General features: G+C 54.1%; 1 protein-coding gene and 1 pseudogene across 4 annotated transcripts in view; both read right to left on the bottom strand.

Annotated features, from left to right (window-relative positions):
• DAGLA (diacylglycerol lipase alpha) overlaps positions 1-21,628 on the bottom strand; it is a 169,882-nt gene that overhangs the window by 146,060 nt on the left and 2,194 nt on the right. For 2 of the 4 annotated variants that reach the window (XM_075928460.2, XM_089778749.1), the window contains exon 1: positions 5,399-5,525. The exons of the other annotated variants lie outside the window; for them this stretch is intronic. The gene's annotated coding sequence lies outside the window, so the exon portion shown is untranslated. Of the gene's footprint in view, positions 1-5,398; positions 5,526-21,628 lie in introns of those variants that run through there. 4 annotated transcript variants of the gene reach the window in all.
• Positions 5,423-21,628, bottom strand: part of LOC149524381 (uncharacterized) — a 51,728-nt pseudogene continuing 35,522 nt past the window's right edge.

Here is a 21,628-nt window from a genome sequence, read left to right as displayed (position 1 = left end):
GCAGCAAAGGGAATTCCCAATGCAATGATCCTGAAGGGGTGTGGGCCACAGAAGAGGAGAAAAAGGACAGTCCAGGGGTTGGAGCATTTGCTTGGGAGCAATCGTCAGCCTCAATTCCCCACTTTGCCACAGACTAGCTGTGTAACCTTGGGCAAATCACTTAGTCACCGTGACAGCTAGGCACCTTGGAGGGTCTGAGCCCTAGTCTCCGTACCTCAGTTCCACATCTGGATCATGGGCATACTAGAACTACCGTACTTCCCTTGGGTGCGGGAAAGCAGTTCCGCTAGCTATAGGTGAAGTGTCAGTCAGCACAGCACTGGGTTCTTTCTCTGGTGTAAGCCAGTGCAGTTCCACTGGGGATCTATGCTGATTTACACCCGCTGGAGATCTGGCCCTTAGTATCAAGACTAGCTGGAGGTTATAAGACAAAGATATCCTCTCCCATCATTAATATCAGCAGACCAATGTAACCCACCACCCTGCCAGTGCCTAGCTCTATGGGAAAGCTTTGCTGTCAGACCAAACAGGGAAAATACATTCTACTTGTGATTAACTTATCATTGTCTCACAATTCCTAAGTCCATGTCCAGCGTTGGAACCACAGGTCACACCATCATTGCCAGATGCTATACTAATGTCTTTATACGTATATTGGTCCACTGAAAAGCCTTCGTAAAGTGAGCACTGAGGTTGGATAGTTAAGCATTCAAATGCCATGGAATGCCAGAGCTACACAATTCTAACACTGGCCAGTTGGGCACATACTGCCTTGTGATACAGCGTGTAATTAACACAATCCCGGTGTTATTTCCCAAACAATACCATGCAACTGTTCCTGCGACCCCCGAGGTGAACATGGCATCTTGTAGGGGTTGTTTTACTCTTCTGTGCGTGCTCTAATTTCATTGCCACAATGGGCCCGTTTTTCTTTTTTTGTAAGGACTGTATTTCAGAGATGGATGGTGACAAAATTAACACATATCCAGTAGCACCCAATTGGGATGAGAGCCTCATCCACATGATCGCTGACCTTCCTGCAAATGGCAGTGCCTCTTTTGTGGGCAAGGGATGAGCTAGTTTATAAGGAGCATCTACATGTGCACTCCCCAGCCTCCTTGCTTAGGTGCGATGACAGGGACGAGGCAGTTAACTCTGTAGCTAATTTAGCGGCTAAGTTGGGTGACCCAGATCTGCCAGTGCGTTTTTGCTCTCGCTCCATTGTCTGTGTAATCCATAGGACATTGGATAAGTGCGCAGGCTTTCCATGGAAACGACTCGGATGCAGCATGGCAAACACCCCCCACCGGGATCTGAGGTTGTAGACGACACGGAATTCTGCTCATCCCCCTCTCTCCCCATTGCAAGGGGACCTTCCCCCCTCACAGCTGCCCTCCAGCCAAGGCCTTCTAATTGGCATGGTGAAGGGGCCGTATCCCCTCTTTTGTCCCCTTTCCTTTTGACACCTGCAAGCTCCTCCAAGAGCTCCTCTGCGAGGCTCCCCCTTGTGGCTGCAGGGGGAGTTTGCAGTTCAGCATGGCAGCCAGCCCCCGGGGGGGGGGAGAGTTCATGCCAGGCCTTGCTCCAGCCCAGCCTCCCCCCGAAAGCCACCGGCGTGGGACCTCACTAATCCCTCCGCCTTCCCGGGGAACAGTTCTGTTGGATGTTTGCCGCATCGGGCCTCCCTCCCCCAGCCCTGGAGAAAGCACTGTGACTCCAGCTGCACAGATCAATCCTTCCCGGCCCCGGGCTCACTGCAGTCCCTTCTCCACTGAGCTTGCCCCATTCTACCCCCAGTGCCCCGACAGGATGGTGCCCAGGACACAGATGTGGTGAGCAGCACCCGACTTTGGGATGGGGCATGTGGGTGGAGCTGAATTGACTTCAGCATTCACCTGACAGCAGACGCCCTGGTTGCTCTGTCTACGGGGGACTAGAACCACTAGGTTCCCTTCATGGAGTTTGCCAGATGATTTTCTGTGACAGGATACCAAGCTGCCATTCTCCAGCAAAAGCCAAACCCAAAAAAAGCCTTCAACAGACTGGGAGGAGAAACTGCTGAGCTGGAATTCGTGTGGGAATTGGATACCCTCAAAAGAGGTTTAAATAGCACCATGGACGGGCTCTCACATGACAGGAGGTAAGTTCCCCTTCAGGTACTCTGCCCTTCTCATCCCTGTTGTAGCTGAGCCACATCCCTTCTGACTGAATCAGCACCCATGTCGCACTCCCATCTCTCTATCCCTTGCTTTTTGCTTTTCTCTTCAAGCATCCGAAGAAGTGAGTTGAAGCTCGTGAAAACTTGTGCCCTGATAAATGTGTCAGGCTTTTAAGTGCCACCGGACTCCTTGTGGTTTTTGCTGAAACAGACTGACGTGGCTACCCTCACACAGGAATCCAAACTTGCATCCTCACAGCAGCCACGCCTCCCAGGGCATGTCTGCCGGACTTCACAGTGTGCCCAGCACACAGGAGCAAGAAAGGCAGCTGGGAACCCCCCCCCCCCCCGTCCCCCGCAGAGGATAGGGCAAGGGAAGAGCCTCAGGGTGGAATATTCTAGTGTTTCGAGCCCTCCTCCAGCCGCCTCTCCCGCCAGTCTCTCGCTGCTGCTTTTTTAAGCTGGCTTCCCGCGGGAAGGCACCACTTATTTAACCAGGGGTCAGTCTCTCTGGGTCAGGGTGGAGGAAGGATGCAAGTGGGGCAGCGTTCTATAAAAAGATCCTCGCTGCTGCTTTTTTGCAATTCCACATCGATTTTTCCTTGCGTGTCGCTACCGGTTCTGTGCAGTAGGAGAGGAGGGGGGGGATGGGTGAGCTCGCCAGCGCTGCCCTTGCTCCTGAGACACACAGCAAGCCGGCCTCTGCGTCACCTGCATCACGCTAGCTCCTGAAGCCTCGGATTGTACGGAGCAGCCCCTCCATACCCAACACCAGGTGTCGCCCCTGCCTCAGTTTCCCCTACATCTCACTCATTTGCTTGCTCCAGGTCCCAGCGCTGTCAGGGCACTGCTGTGACCCAGCCCGCCTGAAATCCACTCCTTTGGGGATATCAGCCGGGGAATCCAGACAAACACAAAGCTTCTAACCCTGCCGTTCTCCTTGGTGCTAGTCAATTACCTTGGCTTCACCATTTTCCCACACGTGACAGCACCCTCCCACTAAGGGGCAGGACAGGGGGAACCCACTCTCACCAGTAGGGGCAGCCACCCCCAGCAAGCAGGCTGTCTGTCCACATCATTCAAAATCACTGTGGCTTCTCCTCCGGGTCCCTGCCCTGACGCTCCCAACCCACTCGCTCTTCTTAGAGTCTCTTGCCAGCTCCCTCTAGGCTGTGGGCTGCAGCCTGTCCCCCTCTCTCCTCTACCTGGCACATGGGGTAAGCCTGGCGGGGGGCAGCCACCCCCTTAAAGGGCCAGCTCACCTCATAAGACCACCCTTGCCCCAAAGGACAGTGTCTTCAAGGAGGCATGCTGGAGCCAGGCTTTGCTCTGTATTTTGGGAGAGCACTTAGTATTTTTGCATCCCTCGTCGTACAGTGATGCTGCTCCTCGGGGGTCAGTTCCAGGGCTCATTTACAGCCTGTAAGCACTGGGGCAAGGGATCAGAAGGTGGAGGGGCAGGGCAAAGAAAACGGGGGTGGGTGATGGGCAGACTGAAGCTCTGAAGGGTGCAGCAGAGAGTTAGCCTGCTGACAGGATGATAGGAACGGTGTCTAAGGCTGATAATCAGAAACAATCCCTAGCACCAAAGGGTCGTACAAAGGAGGGGAAACTGAGGCACAGAGCGACATGACTTGCCCAGGGTCACTCAGCAATAGGACATAGGTCTTCTGAGTCCTGGCCCACTGCACTAGCCACTAGACCACATTGCCACGCAAGGAAATAACTGAAATAACAGCTAAGGGAGTTTGGTGTCTCTCCCCAGCCACACCCACTGGCTACTCCTTTGTCAGTGTGCCAACCCATTTAGAGTATAAGCTTTCCAGTGTGTGTGTAGGGGGGAAATGAACCGCTCTTGTTCTGTGCTTGTATGACCCACAGGTGTGTTACAGGTGTGTCTCCCTCTCCCACCCCTAACCCTGGTGGCTGGACGTGGCTTCTCTTCAGAAGCCTGTTCCTGGCTGTGTGATAACAGAGCTGGGTCTTTGGCTCCATGGCTGTAAAGCGGGGTGGAAAACTTGGGATGGATGCAGCCTCCATCTTGCCTGTCTCTGGCCCCTGAGGCTCAGGCTCAGGGATCCCCCCAGCATTGGGGAGCCCACGCTGGTGAAGGTTTTTTGTTTGTTTGTTTCTCACTTGTGTGTGGCCCCCAACTGATTTTTCTGTGGGTCAGCGGCCCTGACCCAAAAAAGCCCCCCCCCCACCCTGCTGTAAAGCCAGAGAGGCACAGACCCATCCCCAGGCATCGCGTTAGGGTGCGTAAAGGCCTAGCACGTTCTGGGACGTGAGACTGTCTAGGACTAGAGACTGTCTTGACCGCGCAGGGCCATAAGGAGGAGTAACTGCCCCCTCCTCAGCCCCACCTTGCCCCCTGGACATGCATGCCAAGTAAAGCAGAGGGGTGGCCCGGTTACTGCCCTTTTAATACATCAGCTGACCAGCACCGAGACAGGAGCCTCCGTCAGCCTTGTGGGAGTGAGAAGTCCAGCAATGGCCTGGGGGCAGAGTGAGCAGGGTTGGAGTCTGGCTCAGTTGCCATGGTACTTTCAAAAACCGTTCTGAAAGAAGTGGGGGGCTCCACAAAAGACCCTTCCGCTCTGTAACGCAGTCCCCGTGGAAAGGCTAAGAGAAAACAGCAGGAGCTCTGAGGCCAGCTCCTCCAAGAGGCCTCCTCCTGTGGAAATCAGCAAACACCTGAACACCTTGGAGGCTCTGGCCCATGAGCCCTGGCCTCAGCTGCTCTGGATAAATTCATTGTTCTTCTCTCTCTCTCTGCTAAGGTTCCTGGAACATCCCTGGACTATTTGACCCCCACTTGCCCCCCAAAAGACAATCCCCCCCTTTCAGCAGCAGCGTGGGACCCAACAGCCCCTTTCCTTCTGAGCAGCTCCCCAGCCAGCTTTCGCACTCCACACAGCTGAGGAGGCCCCAGACCAGGGCTGAAAGGTCCCCTCGGGGAGAGGCCAGATGAAGGTGCCATCTGTCCTTCCACCCAAGCATGGTGGGTTCTGATAAGCAACAGAGCTCGGCCGTTGCGGTGCTAATTGTCCAATTTCAGATGTTTTTCCCCCTTCGTAATAAGCTCTTGCCAGTGAGAAGAGCTGTCACCAGCAGAAGCGATTTTCCACTCACCCCTCCTTTCTCATGCATACCCTCCCCGCCTCCAACCAGCGGCTGCGGCCTGAAATCATATTTCATGCATTAAGTTAATGTCTTACTGGAAGCAACCAGAAATCTTACCCTGATGACGCACCTCACGCTGGGTTATTTTGGGGCAGATCTCGGTTTGCTTATCAAATGGGCCGCCCGGGCAAGGTAGGCGCAGGAAATGAAGCGGTAGCTAGACACAGGCTCAGTCTGCTCCCCCGGCCGCAGGGCAGTTGGAACTGGGAGAGGTCGGGCTCCAGGGCTAGGCCGTTATCTTCATTATTATCCGGGCTCGCCGGCTGGCTCTCCACCCAGTGCTGGAGGAGGGTGCTGCGTTATGCAATAAACAGCACGTTCACAGGAAGCACCCCTGCCCCACGGTCTGAGTTTCACAAGCAGGAACGACAGCTGCAAAGCCTCCCCGTTGGGGTCTTACCCACGTGGTGGCACCGCAGTCTGGGGCAAGACAAGGTGTCTTTTCGCTGTGTAAGATCCTGCTTGCCGATCACATTCTGTCTGGGCCACTGCTGCCTGACACCTGAGACAGCGGGCGGTGCGGGGGAGGGCTCTAATGGAGCATTTTGTTTGACTTGGAAGTTCATTTAGTGCCAGTAGGCAGCATCGGACAGCCATGCAGACCAACAGCCCCTAACCCTAGAGCAGGGACGGCTTCCCCACATGGCCCTACAAGCTCTACAATAGGCTGATCCTTGATGAATTCCTCTATGGACTGTTGGCAGCCAGGTCCAGCTGGGGCAGCCCCTAGACTGCTGCCATGGGGGGTGAGGACCATACCGGTGCCTGACAGCTTCAGAATAGAAGAGATGCTTGGGGAGCAAACACTCAGTGCTCCTCCCTCTGTACCCCAAGGAGCTCAGCTCAGGCTATGAATCCAGCCCAGTGCAGGGGCCATCTCCAGGTCTGGCTGGGGAATTCGTGCTCTAGGGCCTGTTCCATCCTAGGTCTCTCTGCTGAGCCTGCCCGGTAAAGGGCCCAGCTGGTGTCCATGTGGTACGATTGCTCTGTTGCCTCCCTGCTCTCAATGCATCAGCTCCTTGGATCACCCTCTCCCTTCAGCTGTCTCAAGTCACAGCTGCTCCCCAGGACCTCACTGCACTGGCTTCGAGGCTCCTGCTGACCGAGGTCAGTTCCTCAGAGCCCCTGAGGGTGTAGTTGCTCCGGGGAGGTAACAAAGTCAGCTCTTGGAAGGGCACTGGGCCTGGGCAAGAGATGGGTCTCAGCTGCTCACTCTGTCCCTAAGGGTACGTCTACGCATCAGCGTTATTTTGGAATAACTGATGTTATTCCGAAATAACAAAGAGCGCAGCTACGCTACAAGCCTTTCTTTTGAAATAATGTTGAGCTGGAGGACTTCTTACAGCGACTCCCGTAAGCCTCATTTTACAAGGAGTAAGGGAAGTCGAAGGAAGAGTGCTGTGTTGACAGCACCAAAAGCCAAATTAAGCCATTTCGACTTAAGCTACACAATTGACGTCGCTCAGGTTGCGTAGCTTAATTCGACCTTAGCCCTGCTGTGTAGACGTGCCCCTGGAGCAGGGGTCTCCAACCTTTTTAAGCACAAGATCACTTTTTGAATTTAAGTGCAATCCAAGATCCACCTCAAATCCAAATACCCTTTCTCTGCCTCCTTCCTGCCCCTTCTCTGAAGCCCCACCCCTGCTCACTCCATCCTTCCCGCCTTGCCCATCCTTACTCAGTTTCACCAGGCAGGGGCAGAGGGTTGGGGTGCAGGCTCTGGGCTTGGATTAAGGGATCTGGAGTGCGAGAGGGACTCTGAGCTGAGCTTGGGGCAGGCATTTGGGATGTAGGAGGGGTTCTAGTTGCAGGCTGTGGGACGGCGTTTGGATACAGGGGTGCTCGGGGCTAGGGCAGGGACTTGGGGTGCAGGAGGGGGTTCATGACTGGGGCAGGAGTTCGGGATGTGGGCTCCAGCTGGGCATTGCTTACCTCAGGTGGCTCCTGGGTGGTGGTGCAGTGAGGCTAAGGCAGGCTCACCCCTGCTCTGGCCCTGGACCACTCCCTAAAGCAGCCAGCAAACTCCATCCCTGGTCCTGTTGTGCCCCCTCTCTGCTCTGTGGAGAAGGATACAGAGTGGGAGAGGGGTCACCTTGACATCAGCACCCTCCTGTCCCTCCTCTGCCCTGCCCAGGAAGTAGGAGGCTCTACAGAGGGAGGGGCAGCTCCAAGGCAAAGGGCAGGAGATGAGCAGCAGTGGGGGTAGAGAGCAGCTGAAGTGCCGGCACTTGATAGCCTCTTGGCCAAACCAGTCAGGATCCAGTCAGAGGCTCCAAGATCCACCAACAGATCCCGATTTACTGGTTGGTGACCACTGCCCTAGAGTCCTGCCTGCTGGTTCTGTGCCAAAGGCGCAAGGTTACCCAGTGTGGGGGGTGTCTCATAAGCAGCCACCCAAGAGGCTGGATTAATGGCTGCACAAGCAACCCGACTTTGGGCACTTCCTAACAGCTGAGTTCTTGGCTTTGCAACCAGGAATATTCTTTGACCAGGGGTTGGTTTGGGTATTTGCCTTCCCCACAGGCCAGACTCCACCAGGTGACTGACTCCTGGGCGCTGCGGAGCTGGGTTTACCAGCACGCCCCACAGGGAGTAACAGGTGGAGCCTGTCGGGATCCAGTCACTTTTCCCTCTCAGTGATGGCAGCTTGAAGGAGAGCTCCGGGGCGCTCGGGAAGATTTGCCTGAAAGACGCATCCCAGGGCTGTTCTCGGTGGGCTGTGAGATATTCGTTGTTCTTGTGGTTTCCTGTTGGCTCTTCCCCTCCCCTTTTGGGGCTGGTTGCCCACTCGTTCCTTCACGGCCAGTCTAGTGGGGGGGAGGCTGCCAGGGGATCGCTGGCTGCAGCCCAGCAATGCCTGGCACAAGCAACAGCTAGGTCCTGGGCAAAGCTCCTCCCCCAGAGAGAGCTGTCTGGGCACCTTCCTCCTTTGCTAACCCAGCACCAGCTGGAGCCCCAAGGCATTAGGGACGAGGTCCAGGTGGCAACAGGGTGGACTAGAGGTGGTGTAAATCGGCACAGCCCCACAGGAGTCAATAGAGAGAAGGTGACAGGCATCTGCAGGGATCCGGCCCTGTACTGAAATGGTGGGTCCTGTACAGTTTAGTCGGTAGGTTGTCACCTGTCATGTCCCCCGCCAGCCCTCACTCGCTGGGTGCTAATTCACACCCCCTTGTCCTCTGCCAGCCCCCTTCTCTGCCTCAAACCCCCACTGGTATCATCCCCGCCCCAATCCCCACCTCCTGACAGTGCCGATGCCCCCCACACCCCGCGCAGGCAGGCACGCTGCATCCGGAGCTAGGCCGGGCATTGGCACAGGCAGCTGTGGGTGAGGGCTGCTTTAACCGGGCGCTTTGGGCCCCACCGGGCCCTGACCTCACGCAGTCACACTCCATGCGTGTCACGTCACAGGCAGCCATGCCATGCGGGGGGACTGCCCCTCAAAAGGGAAGGACAGACAGAGAGGGCCAGATAGGCTGTGACAGGGGATGACCGCGTCAAAGCCCAGCTCTCGGAGACACACTCTAGCTGGGCTGGGACCGCCGGAGAGTGGCTCATCCCATCAGGCCAGCAGAGGGACTGCTGCAGGGCAGGGCTGGCCCTGAACAGAGGTCGCCTGTTGACTCCGAGGAAGGTGGCAGGAAGACACAAGTGGCTGGGCCGGAATGGGACGGACAGGCCTGGCAGAGCAGGGAGCCCCTGGCTCGTTCTTCTAAAGGCTGTTTCTTTGCTCAAGGCCTCCGCTGCTGCACGAGCTGGGTTATCGGAGCAGGATCTCAAGCCTCCTGCTGCACCTCCCTGGACAGCCCCCTCACTCTCCTGCCACTCCCCCCAGTCTTCCTTCCACTCCCCAGCAAAGCCAGTCTGGAGCCTGCCCTGCTGGCCTCTCTGGCTGCGAGGCCCAGATCCTGCCCCAATCCCTCTGGTTCCCCTTGGTAGCAGCCAGAAGTTCCCCCATGTGCCCAGCAGAGGGAGCGTTCAGACTGTTCCTGCGGCTGGGTTTAGCATTCACCCTTCCGTGCATCCAGGTGCGGCTGCTAGTGCCCTCTCACCCACTCCACGTCCAGGGGGTGCCGGGCCATATCTGGCGCCTGGACTCCCTAATGAACACAGAGCCTCTCTGGTTCCCTTCAGAGGCAGGGAAGGAGCAAGCAGGGTTCCCAGGATGGGTAGCCGAGGGGTTTACTCCCAGCAACGGGCGTGTGACCTAGCGCTCTGGGCAAGGGGCACTTTAAGACTCATCCTGTTTCCAGTTGCTCAGTCTACACACCTCTCCGTCGGCCAGAAAATGTCCATGTCTGATCATCATGCACCGGCCTCCCGGAGATTTTCCTGCCAGCACTATTGCTTACACGGCCGTAGCGCCTACCGGCATTAAGAGAGGCTGGGCTGCCTGGCACTGGGCAAACCCAGAGTGAGAGCCCCTCAGCGCCCACAAGCCAATAGATAAGTGGGAAAACAGGATTCTTATCCCCATTTTACAGATGAGGCACCAAGGCCCAGAGAGATTAGGAGCTCGGTTTTCAACCCAGTCATAAAATAGCTCAGCAGCACCTGTTTCAATGTCTAACGGAAAGCAGTTTTCACGGAGGGACCTGGCGCAGAACTGAGCACCCCGGTGCTTCTAAAAAAAGAGCCCCTGATCAGCGAGTGAGACTCTGGCAGAGCTGGGGATTCAGCTCCCAGCTCCTAAATCCCAGCCTGGTTCTTCAGCCCCTAGATCAGCCTCTTTCCCTGGGACGGGCTTTACAGACCCTCCACTGAATGAGGGCAAGGAACAGAGCCCCATGTGCTGCTGCTGGAGGAACAGTATCATAAAAATAGAAGACTAGAAGGGGCTTTTGCTAGTCATTTAGTCCAGTCCCTTGCACGGAGGCAGTGCTAAGTACTATAGGCTGAGTAACTTAAAAGGGCACTGGCAGCCCAGGAAAAGGAGCAAGGCAGATTCTGGGAGCTGTGATAGGGGAGGCTACAGGATTGTTCAGGCTGCTGTAGCAGGGGAGAAACCCTAAAGAAACTGCTTTGACTGGGACATTAGCAGACCAAGTGGAACCAGCAACCGCACTTCAAACAGAGAAGCTCCTGTCTGGCAGGGAGTGACTTTGGGGTAGATCAACAAAGTCTGGGCCCTGTGACACACCCCGAGGGCTGGGGCTGGACCCTTGTGGAGCGAGTGCGCTTGGACCCCTCTACTGTGCAGCTGAATCGCTAAAGCGCTGGAAGAGGGAAAGTCTAGTGTCTTGAACACGGGGCTCGGAGTCAGAGCGCCCAGCCTCTCTGTGGCCAACTCACAGGGGCTCTGTGGTTTGGTTTCCTTTGGCTGTGCAATGTCCCAGCCTGACCGGGGCTGAGAAGGGGAGTTGGCCAATGCTGCTGAAGTGCTTTGAAGGGCTACATGCTCCGCTCCCCAGAGAAACGCCCCTCCCGCCTCTGTCACTGCACAAGTGGAGGAGCAGAGATTCGGGGCTGGGAAGGAGCATCCTTGCTCGGTCTCTCCTGTGGGCTCCTTCCCTTCCTCTCGGCCCCCATCCGCCCCACTCGCTGTTTCATGGCGCACCCTAATTCCCACCAGGCATCATGGCTGCTACCCAGCTGGTGAACAGGAGGCACAATAGGAAGGAAGCCGTGCTGGTAGATCAGTTTCCTGCTGCCTCTCCTCTCCGAGGTGCTGTCAGGCACTGCCCAGGAGGAGGGGAGCACATGACGAACTGAAGGAGAAGGCAGTAGGACAGAGACATCTACCGCTGCCTCAGGAGGGACCTCCCCCTTTCCTCATCCCACCCCAATAGACCCTAGGTCCCAGACTACCATGGCCCCTCCAGTCTCCAGGTTGTTGCTCTTCATCCCAATGGGATCTTGCAAGGCCAGAGGCAGCTCCCTGCCCACCCGGATGGGCCCCTGTGAGGTTGAGCAGCCCCCCAACTTCACTCCTTGTACTGAGGGGCCCCAAAAGACAGGGGAAGGCTGACACAACCCTGCCCCTTCCTCAGGAGGCCCAGGTCCTGTGCTCTGATGGACACACAGGCTTGGAGAGAAACTTGATCCCTGTCACACTCCAGGCATGTGTGAAGGAAGGAAGGAAGGAAGGAATCACATGGGGGCCAGCTCACTGTCTCTACTGAGCAGAGAGGACACACAAGGCCTAGTTACGTGTATATCCTGCGGCTCTGGGGGCTTCTGGAACAAAGAGGACAGCGAGGCCCACTAGACACCTCACAGACCAGTTACAGAGATCCCCCCCAGACTATTCAATTAACCGATATTTAACATCCCTAGGCTATAGAGCACCATCAGGGCTGGGGGCTGTAAGAGGAAAGGTTCAGGCTTGAAGCTGGGCATGGGCTCTTCTTGCAGGAGGCCACAAGAGCAGAGAGTCCAGGGAGCCCTGGGGAAAACGAGCCAGGTATTAGGAATAAACAGAAGCTGGGTGTCCCCTGCAAGGTCCCAAGCCAGTGGGGTCTCTTGGCAGGGTTTGTGGGCTGGCTGAGGTGTGTGTGCAGCGGGGAGATGTATGTAGGGACTAACTGTCTGTGTGGTGGGTGGGCAGGCACTAGAACCTGCCATTAATTCTGTATATCCCTAGTGCATTTTCACTCCTGCCAGGTTTGGCCTCAGCATAGGCGGGTGGAGGCCCAGCTGGGGAAAGCAGCCAAATCCCCGCCCCTTCTGCCCAAAGCCACACCCCTTTGACCCAAAGCCACACCCCTTCTGCCCAAAGCCACACCCCTTCCCTGAGACCTTGCCCCATCACAACCTTCCCCCCCAGCCAAGTGCCGCCCAACCCCAGTTGGCCCCAGCCCCTCCCAGGCGGCTGAGCAGTGTAGGCAATTTAGGGAAGGCAATGCCTTCCCTTGCCTACATTACCCACTGCCCATGGGCCCCGTGAGCTGGGTTCATGTCTGTAGTGTTCTGATGTCTCCCCTCAGCTCCTTCATGAGAGCCCTACATTCTCCACTTTGCCACCCCACTAATAGGCCCACTTCTGCCCTGCGACCTCGAGTGAACTAAGTTGAGCTGACGAGAAAATCTCTCTGGTTGTTCCCCTCCCCAGCCCTCTGTCTGTCCATCCCTCGACTGAGCGCACCTCCTGCCCGGACCGTGCCCTCTCACATGTCCTGAGTGCGCCATGTACATGCATCACAGTAAATCCCAAAGGACATGGCGAGGAAACCGTGTGCAAAAGTCCATGTGCCCTGCAAACAGAGAGTTCCCCAGCTACATGTATCCCCAGCCTGCTCCCACAGAACATGCACACGGGGGCCATGGAGAAGATGGCAGAGGGGGATTGTGGAAAAGATAAAGGTCCAATAACTCGCACCTCAATCCCAATCCAGCCCTGCTCCGGGATTCAGGCTAGTTACTAAGTTTCAGCAGGGCTGGGGCAGGAAGAATCGCCCCTGAATTTCCCTCGGGGTGCAGGGCGACTCTTCGGGGTGGGCCCTCTGGCTGCCAATCCAGGGAGCCAGCTTGACTCCGCCACCTGCTTTTGTCCCCGCAGGCAAGCCGGGAGCGAGAGCTCAGCGTGGGACGGCCTGGGGCCGCCCGTCTGTTGTCTGCTCTCTGCTGCGTGGGAACCTCCTTGCGGCGCGGTGCTTTCCAGCTCTACCGTGCCGCTTGGCAGGCGGAGGGAACGGGGCTAATTACCTTTGTCACCAGCTTCTCCTGCTACCTACAGTGAGCACGCAGCCTATAATCCGCCCTGTCAGACAGGAGCCCGTGTGGGGCGAGCAGCCCGCCTCCCCGCACCCCCACAGGCGTCTCTTCACCGGGCTGTCAGTGCCAAACCCCGACAACAAACAGCGTGCCAGGCGAGGAAGGGAAGAGCGGATTAGAGGAGGACGGGCCATTGTGATTCACAGGGGTAACCGGCAGCCTCCGGGCAGGCCTGGTGATGAGCAGCTGGCACCCTGCAGCAGCAGCCCGTGCACAGTGTGTCCATACAGACCCCCACAGGGGCCCTGCGCTCAGCACCTCGGGCTCCAGGTCTGCATATGCGGGCACCTGGCAGGGCTGCCTGACACCACTGAGAGAAGATTCTGAGGAGCAGGAGAGCTCAAAAGAGATGTCTAGCCTGTGTCGCCAGTCCTGCAGGGGGAAGGGCTAGCTCAGTGATTTGAGCATTGGCCTGCTAAACCCAGGGTTGTGTGTGAGCTCAATTCTTGAGGGAGGCCATTTCGGGATCTGGGGCAAATCTACCAGGGATGATACTTGGTCCTGCTGTGAAGGCAGGGGACTAAACTCAATGACCTTTCAAGGTCCCTTCCAGTTCTAGGAGATAGGTGTGTCTCCATTTAAAAAAAAAAAAGCACTCTGCCTATTGACAGTCCCACACTTCTGAAGACCTGGGCTACCTCTGCCCGCCCTTATTGACCAGGGAGACAGACTTAGGCAGCAGCCAGGTGTCATTACTTGCCTGCGCCAAGAGAAGGCAGCCCGTGTATCCCTGTGTTGCATACAGGACACCGGATCACATTACTCATACTCAGGCAAGCTCAACGGCCATCAATCAGAACTACGCAGGACAAACATCCCCATTCACAGCAACCTAAGCCCCTGTTAAACAGAAATACTGTGCAATTGGAGTCTTTATTTACCTTTTTATTTTTAAGGCTTTAGGGTCACCTGGGGAGGGGGTGACACCCTCTATGTACACACACAGAAGTGACACACACACACACCCCTCTAACACATGGAGGGTGACCGACTGGCTTGACTTAGTGCTCTCCACTCAGAAGTGTGGGAACAATTTTTATAGTGGGGGTGCTGCGAGCCATAGAACCAAACTGTAAATCTTCCTATATATTTCAGAAACGTGAATCTGTCCGTCCATGAGTCCATTTGTTCGAGAACAACGGCAAGAGGGAGGACCACCAAATTTATTGTGCAGCTTCCTCTGATCATAAGTTAAAGTGAGGTCGTGTGGGTTTGGTTGTGCCAGGACAATGGGATGTGCCTGGAATGTGATTGTTTCTCATAAAATGGAAAGGAGGGGCCTGGCAGGAGGGAGATATATTGTAGAATGACCACAGGAGGGCAGCAAGGAGCCAGAGATGGGGACTGTGACAGCTCCCTCCCCCCCTTTCATGGACATGAATTTACATAACTCAAAGGGGCTTTGAGCAAACTATTTCCTGTACCCCATCAATCTTCATGTCATGCTCCGTTGGTTCTATTGATCTTACTTTGATGTATGTATCATTTGTGTGTGTAAAATTAGACATATGGAGTGGGGAATATTTTGTGGGTTTCAAATGTGTGAATGAGAGACATGGAGGGTGTTACCTTGAAAGTCTTAATGATCAACTGTTAAACAATCTCTTTTGTCCCTAAGTCCTAGCAGTGGTTGGTAGGGAGGGGCCTCAATTCCTTAACAAAACAGGAAAGCAGAGGCCTGGGTCTTTTGGTTGGGCTGCACCTGAAGGAAGGAGTGGAAGACCCCAGGGTGGGGAGACACCCCTGGTTTGGAGGAGCAGTTGGAAAAGAGGTTTTAGGGTGAGTTTGAAAAGTTTGTACTGAGGTTCCAGTGTAGAATTAGCCACACGGTTTTGCTTCTTTTACTTTGCTCTGCCTGTTCTCACTTGTTGCTACTTAAATCCTACTGCTTAAATAAATCATTTTTATTTTCTACCATACCCAGTGTAAATAATTGTTACCTGCGGGGGGTGGGGGTTGGGCAACCAGTGTGCATATTCCCCCTTTCATTGCTAAAGGGGGCTTACCTAATTCTTTGGGGTCTGATCCCAGTTGGGGAGTGCTGTCCCAGGAAGCTGGGCCCTAAATTGCACTCTCCTTGGACCTGAAGAGGTTCAGTGTCTGTACTGCTTCTTGGTGGAGGCAGGGATCTCAGCTTCTCATGGCCACCTTCCTGGGCCCGAGGGTCTTGGCCCTTCACAGGGCCCAGCCCAGCCAGAGGCAGTGGGGGAAAGAAAGAGGCTGCTGGCCAGGCTATTGGTGAGCTGGGCGCTCGGACCAGGAGCTGGTTCTCCGCACAGCACTGAGAGCAGGATGTGTCCCATCAGGAGGCTGTGAAGGAGCAGTGGGCTAGGAGGCAGTGAAGGGGCAAAGCAGGAAGAGGACAGTGAGAGGGGAAGAACATAAAGGGCTGGTGGGTGGGCAGCAGAAGCAACACGTGTCTGGCAGCCACCAGCGACTTACCTATGCTTGAGTGCCTGCCGGAAACGGGCAGGGGGACTGAGCCCTGCTGGCAAGAGCTAGCACAGAATAGGGGCTGCGCTGATGGACCAACCAGGGGAGCAGCAAGATCTTCACACCCATTGTCGGCCACTGGACTCCCACAGTCACCACTGATGGGAGGGTGGCTGGAAAACAGGGATCTAGCCAGCCGCAGGGCCCACCAGCACTGACCGGGGACAATTGGCCGGTTTTTAAGAAAAAATAGAGATTCCTGCAGGAGAGATTAAATATGGGACTGTCCCTTCAAAAACAGGACACATGGCCACTCTATCCAAGAGTCTTCTAGCTAAGGAGTGTGCATAGCTGCCGCCTTCCTCCTCCCAAAGGAAGCTCAGACAAAAAGCTAGAGCGGCTAGATAAAAAGATGGCAGGGGATAAACACCTGAAGAAGAACTGTGTTGACTCCTGTTCCCTATAGGGATGTGAAAGACTAGTCGACTATACAATAAGCAAAGACTAGTTGACTAGTCGATTCCTCCACCCCTTCTTGCCTCCATGCGTTTCAAAGGGGCGGCAGTAGATCCTGGGGTCAGCTGGGGACTCCCCAACTGATCCCGGGCACTGCGCGGCATTTCCCCAGAACCCAAGGCGGGTTCCGGGAAAGTTCTGCGTGGAACCAAATTCAGCTAGGGAGACCTCAGCTGACCCTGGGCTCCTAGCAGCATGCAGCTGAGTCCCCTGCTGACCCCAGGCTCCATGGCTTTGAAATGCACAAGAGCCCCCACTGCAGGCTCTTGTGCATTTCAAAGCAGGCACCCATGTGCAGCCCGGAGTCAGCTGGACTTCCTGCTGGCCCTGGGCTGTACATGGAGTTCCGCATTCCTCTTTTGAAATGTACAAGAGCCCCAGCGGGGACTCTTGTACATTTCAAAAGAGGAATGCGGAAGTGCCTATCAACTAGTCAGTTAACTGCATTTTAACATCCTTAGACCCCTATGGAGCATTACGCAACACCGCATAATTATCGTACACTGCCTCTCCTCACCACCTGTCCTGCCACACTGCCATGGAGTGCCCAGGAGGTCTGGGTTACAATAAGAGCCCTGCAAATCCACAGACATCCACTTTATATCCACAGGCATCTGCGTCCGCAGACATGGCTGTGGCTATCCATGGCTCATTTATGCAGCTACGGCTGCGGATATACCAATTTTGTAACTAGAACCCTGCAAGTTTGCAGCTGCCCCATGTACAGCCGCGGCCCATTTTGGCAGAGACGGTGGATACCGATTTTGTTTCCACGCAGGGCTCTGGTTAGAGTGCCTCAGTACCACCCTCTAGGGAGCCTGACAGAGCAGTCTCACCCCCCAAGAAGCAGCCCCCTGGCATTACCCAGCACAGGTTGAGCTCTGGTCTCCCTGGCAGATTGCTTGGGGAATTCTCCCCTCTTCAGCACTAGGTCCGGAAGGGCTGTGTCTCTGGGAGGGGGCGTTAATTAGGGAGTGCGGACGGAGCTGCCAGGGTGAGACAGCAGCCCATCTCCCTGCATCTGGGGGCGTCTAATTTCTGCCATTCTAAATCCGGCTCCTGGCTCTGGGGCGGTGGGAGGACTTGCGTCAGTGGGTGACTGTTATAGCTGGGAGAGTGACAAGGGGGGACTCCTAGGATGGGAACCAGCTGCTGCTTGAGTTCCGGCTGGCCAGGGGCGTTTGCCTGCGGCATGATGGGAAGGGTAGGGGAACCTGTCACTTCATTAGGAATGTGGAGGGAGGCTCCATTCCCTCTCACCCTGCCAAATTTCCACCATCACCTACGAGGCCTGAGTCAGCACCTCATTCTGGAAGGGAAGCTTCCAGGCAGGAAGGGGAGATGCTGCTGACTCTGCTTGGAGCTTCCATTCCTGTGTCCCTCTCCTCCTGCACAGCTGGATCGCAGGGCAACATGGAGGGTTCAGCTCCCAGACACCCAGAGCTGCCCTAGAGCTTTTCAGGTTTCTGTACCCCTTTCTGGAGTCTGATTTGTCTTGTGTCCCCCCTTCTCCTGCCGAGTTACACCTCACTTACAAACTGTTTGCTTACACAATGCACCATAAAAATACCAAGGTGTGTCAGCACGCCAGCACTGAAACACTGCTCATGTTCTCATCTGTGCCCTATAATTAAACAATAAATCAATTGGAATATAAATATTGTACTTGCATTTCAGCGGATAGTATACAGAGCAGGATAAACAAATCAATGTCTATGAGATTTGCGTTTGAACTCCTGGCTTTGCTAGTGCTTTCTGTGTAGCCTGTAAACCTATGCAAATACCTAGATGAGTGGAGGTGCCCCCGGAAGACCTTTGCATAGCCCCTGGGACACATATACCCCTGGTGGAAAATCACTGCCCTAGAGAAGCATCGTCCAGCATGAAGTTTTCACAGACGTCCATCAGAACGGCTCTTAGAGACTGTACTATGCTTCGGGAGGAAGGGAATCCAATAGAAGCATCACTGAGAGCTCCCCAAATGGCCCCTCACAAAGGCTCCTGAGCGTAGATCTGCCACAGGGGACTGTCCATGAATTCATCTTACTGCACTGGGCGTCACCTACAGTTCCAGGTGGACACTTCAGACCCTCATCACCCCATAACCGGGGGTCCCCTTAGAACTGCATTCACGGCAACTGCAGCTAGGTGCCCACCAGCCCAGCTCAGACTGGCCTTGTGCTCGCAAAGAGCTCCCCATGCACAGAGATGCACCAAAAGTGCAAGGCCCAGCAGGGACTTGACCTTGGGAGTCCTTGTGCTGGGTGTTTATTCCCCCAGATCCGCCCATTCCTCATGGTGAGGCACCATCTCATGGAGCTGGTTCAAAGCATGGTTTTAAAGGTGAGATTGGCTTGAGAAGACCAGCACTGGGGAGGTTTGGGGCTTGGCTCTGTGTCTGTTCTAACAGGGTCAGGCTAACTCTGCTTAAACGCCATTTGATTGGTCACTGAGGCCATGTCTACACTAGGAAACTATTCTGAAATGACTAAATTCAACTTATTAACTCCTGATTTAACACGTTCGAAATAGCAGGTCTTTACTACGGGGAAGCCTCAAAAGTTGTCCAAGGCAGGCTCCCTTAATGTGGACGTGCTACCTTGGACTTAGAGCCCCAGGAAGCACTGAGGAGTAACTACTTTGAATTCCTCGGGGGATTAGTTATTTCAAAATAGCAGCACCAGAACGTCCACATTGCCGCTATTTCAAAATAACTATTTTGGAATTAGCATTATTCCCGATGAAAAGCTGGAGTACAGATTTCAAATTAAGCAGCCCGTTATTTCAAAATAACGGACTTGGTAGTGTGGACGCTCTGCTTATAAATTTGACTTAACGGGGGGTTATTTCGAAATAAAGCCCTAATGTAGACCAAGGCTGAGTGTGGGGTCTGTTTAAAATCCACATTCTGGCCGAGGTTGAGACATGCCAGGATTCAGGCTGGCTCGGCCCTCTCTTGGGCAAGTTAGCCTGGATCAGTTGCACACATACAGCTTAACCCCCACTGAGAACCTCATTGCCCAGAAATCCAGATCACTTTAGTGTGGAATATACTCTGCTGTGGGGTATCCCTGCCTCTGACGCCATCCTGGTGCTCCCAAAGGCAATCCATCTGGAGAGACAGACTAGGCTGGGAGCTGTCAGGCCTGGATTCTACCTGCCTCTACCATTGACCACTGGGAGCTTGGCCAACTCAATCTCTCTGTGCCCTTCCATTCTCCACCTGTATAATAGGGACAGTGATTCCTAACCACCTTTGCAAAGTGCTAGCAAGAGCTAATCAATAGTATCAGAGCCCCAGCTAACCCACGATGGAATAAGCAGAGCCTGTTCTAACCTCTGTCTCCAACCACTCTGAACTTTCTGCAACAGCATCCCTGTGGGCCTGACATTTTCCAGCCTGGGCTCTGTCCAAAGGTTACTTATTTTGAGGGGAGAAAGGCGGAGGAGAGGAGGATTGTTAAGCAAAAATCTTTCAGCTGTTTAGTCTTAGGGAAAAGTTAGAGAAAAAGAATGTGCTTTGGTTGGTTGTAAATTCCGTCAAACCTCCCCCGCCCCCAGTTTTTCAATAAAATGTTATTCATGGATAAAAGACTCTGCTTTCCACAGAAAATTTTGCTTTGTTTTGGGGGGGGGGGGAAAAACCTAAGGAGCCCAAACCCAAAATACTTTTAATTGGATATGTTTCCGCAATGCCTTATGGGAGTTGTAGTTGAGTTGCTTCATGGCCCCAATCTCCTCTAGGGGCTGTGCTCCCTATTTGGACTACATCTCTCACAATGCACCATGGCCAATGTCTCCCATGATGCAACCACATTTCCTCCGCATAAAGGGAGATGGAAGTGCAATCTGAGGGTATGTCTAGACTACAGGCTTTTGTCGACAGAAGTTTTGTCGACAGATACTGTCGACAAAGCTTCTGTTGACAAAGAGCGTCAAAACTACATCCAGTGCTGTCAACAAAGCAAGCCGCTTTGTTGACATGAGAGTGTAGACGCAAAGAACAGTGTAGATGCAATAACGCTGTCTGTCGACAGAACTCTGTCGACAAAAGGCATTATTCCTCGTAGAACGAGGTTTACATACGTTGACAAAACTGCTGAGTTATGTCAACGTTATGTCGACAGAACTCAGTGGCAGTGTAGACGCAGGTATAGTTTTGTCGACAAAAGTGGACTTTTGTCGACAAAACCCTGTAGTCTAGACACACCCTTAGATACACAGTCTTGAGACCAGGATGCTGGACTATAGAGGAGAATCAGATGGCATGAGCTATATGCACTACAACTCCCATGGAGCAGGGCCTGACAGTTTCCAAATTGGACGAAGTACTTTAATATTTGAACTGTCATTGAAAAAAAACCTAATCTAACACCTTTTGCCCTGAAAGTTAAGTTACTGATGTATCATGCACTATTATCATTAGTTGTATTGGGCTGGGGCCAAGAGGCCTCAGTCAGAAAGGGGCTCCTTGTGCAAGGTGCTGCACCCACATCGTAAGTGACAATCCCTGCCCCAAAGATTTTGCAATCTAAAAGAGGCACAAACATTCTACTATGAGTCATGCCCCATAGAGGTGGTATATGAAAAACATACTCCAAAAAAAGGGTTAAAAAAAGAGCTAGATAAATTCCTGGAGGATAGGTCCATCAATGGCTAGGGTTGCCAGATGGTCTCCCAAAAAATACCGAACACGTGGGCTAAACATTTGTCGAGCAAAAAAAATAAATAAACTATAAGACTATTATAAACAGTCTTCATCCTACACCATCTCTATGGAAAGACACTTAGAAGTAATTGTGCAAATGTGCATGCTATTTTCATTGTTTTCTATCCCTCTAAAGCTAAGGCTATAGAAGAATTTAGAAGAACTCCTTTTTATCCTGCAGCTGAAATGATTGTAGAGAACTCCCAGCGCCGATCACGCCCCGCCTCCCAGCCACTCCTCTGCCCCTGCTAGGCTTCTGGGCTTCTGACGCGCCCAGAGCGGTGATCACGGCCCTGCCTGCCAGCTGGGACTCCCAGCCACTCCCCCCAGGCTTCTGTGCAATCACAGGCTCCTAGTGCCAATCGTGGCCCCGCCTTCCAGCCGCTCCTCCCACCCACACCAGGCTTCCGTCCGGTGCACAGCTGGAAAAATCAGAAAATACCGGACATTGCACGTGTCTGGTATTTTCTGATATTTTACTGGACAGAGAGTGCAAATACTGGACTGTCCAGTGGAATACCATGGCTATTAGTAGGGATGGGGTCCCTAGCCTCTGCTTGCCAAAAGCTGGGAATGGGCAACAGGGGATGGATCACTTGATGATTGTCTCTTCTGTTCACTCCCTCTGGGGCACCTGGTATTGGCCACTGTTGGCAGACAGGATCCTGGGCTAGATGGACCTTTGGTCTGACCCAGTATGACCATTCCTATGTTCTTAAGAAAAAACACCATCAATCTACCAGTGGCATATACCCCATCACCTCACAATCCTCAACATATTTATCTCACTTATGGGGTACAGGTTGAACCTTTCTAATCCAGCACGCTCTGGTCCAGCAACACACATGGTCCAACATGATTTTAGTGAGCTGGATGTCCACTTATCATGGGTGTGGCCAAGTTTCCCACAGTCCCAT

The sequence above is a fragment of the Pelodiscus sinensis genome, chromosome 5, assembly GCF_052426305.1.
Source record: "Pelodiscus sinensis isolate ZL-2025 chromosome 5, ASM5242630v1, whole genome shotgun sequence".
Classification (NCBI taxonomy): domain Eukaryota; kingdom Metazoa; phylum Chordata; order Testudines; family Trionychidae; genus Pelodiscus; species Pelodiscus sinensis.
Note: the sequence above shows the minus strand (reverse complement) of the source record. Positions and strands in the feature narration are given on the sequence as shown.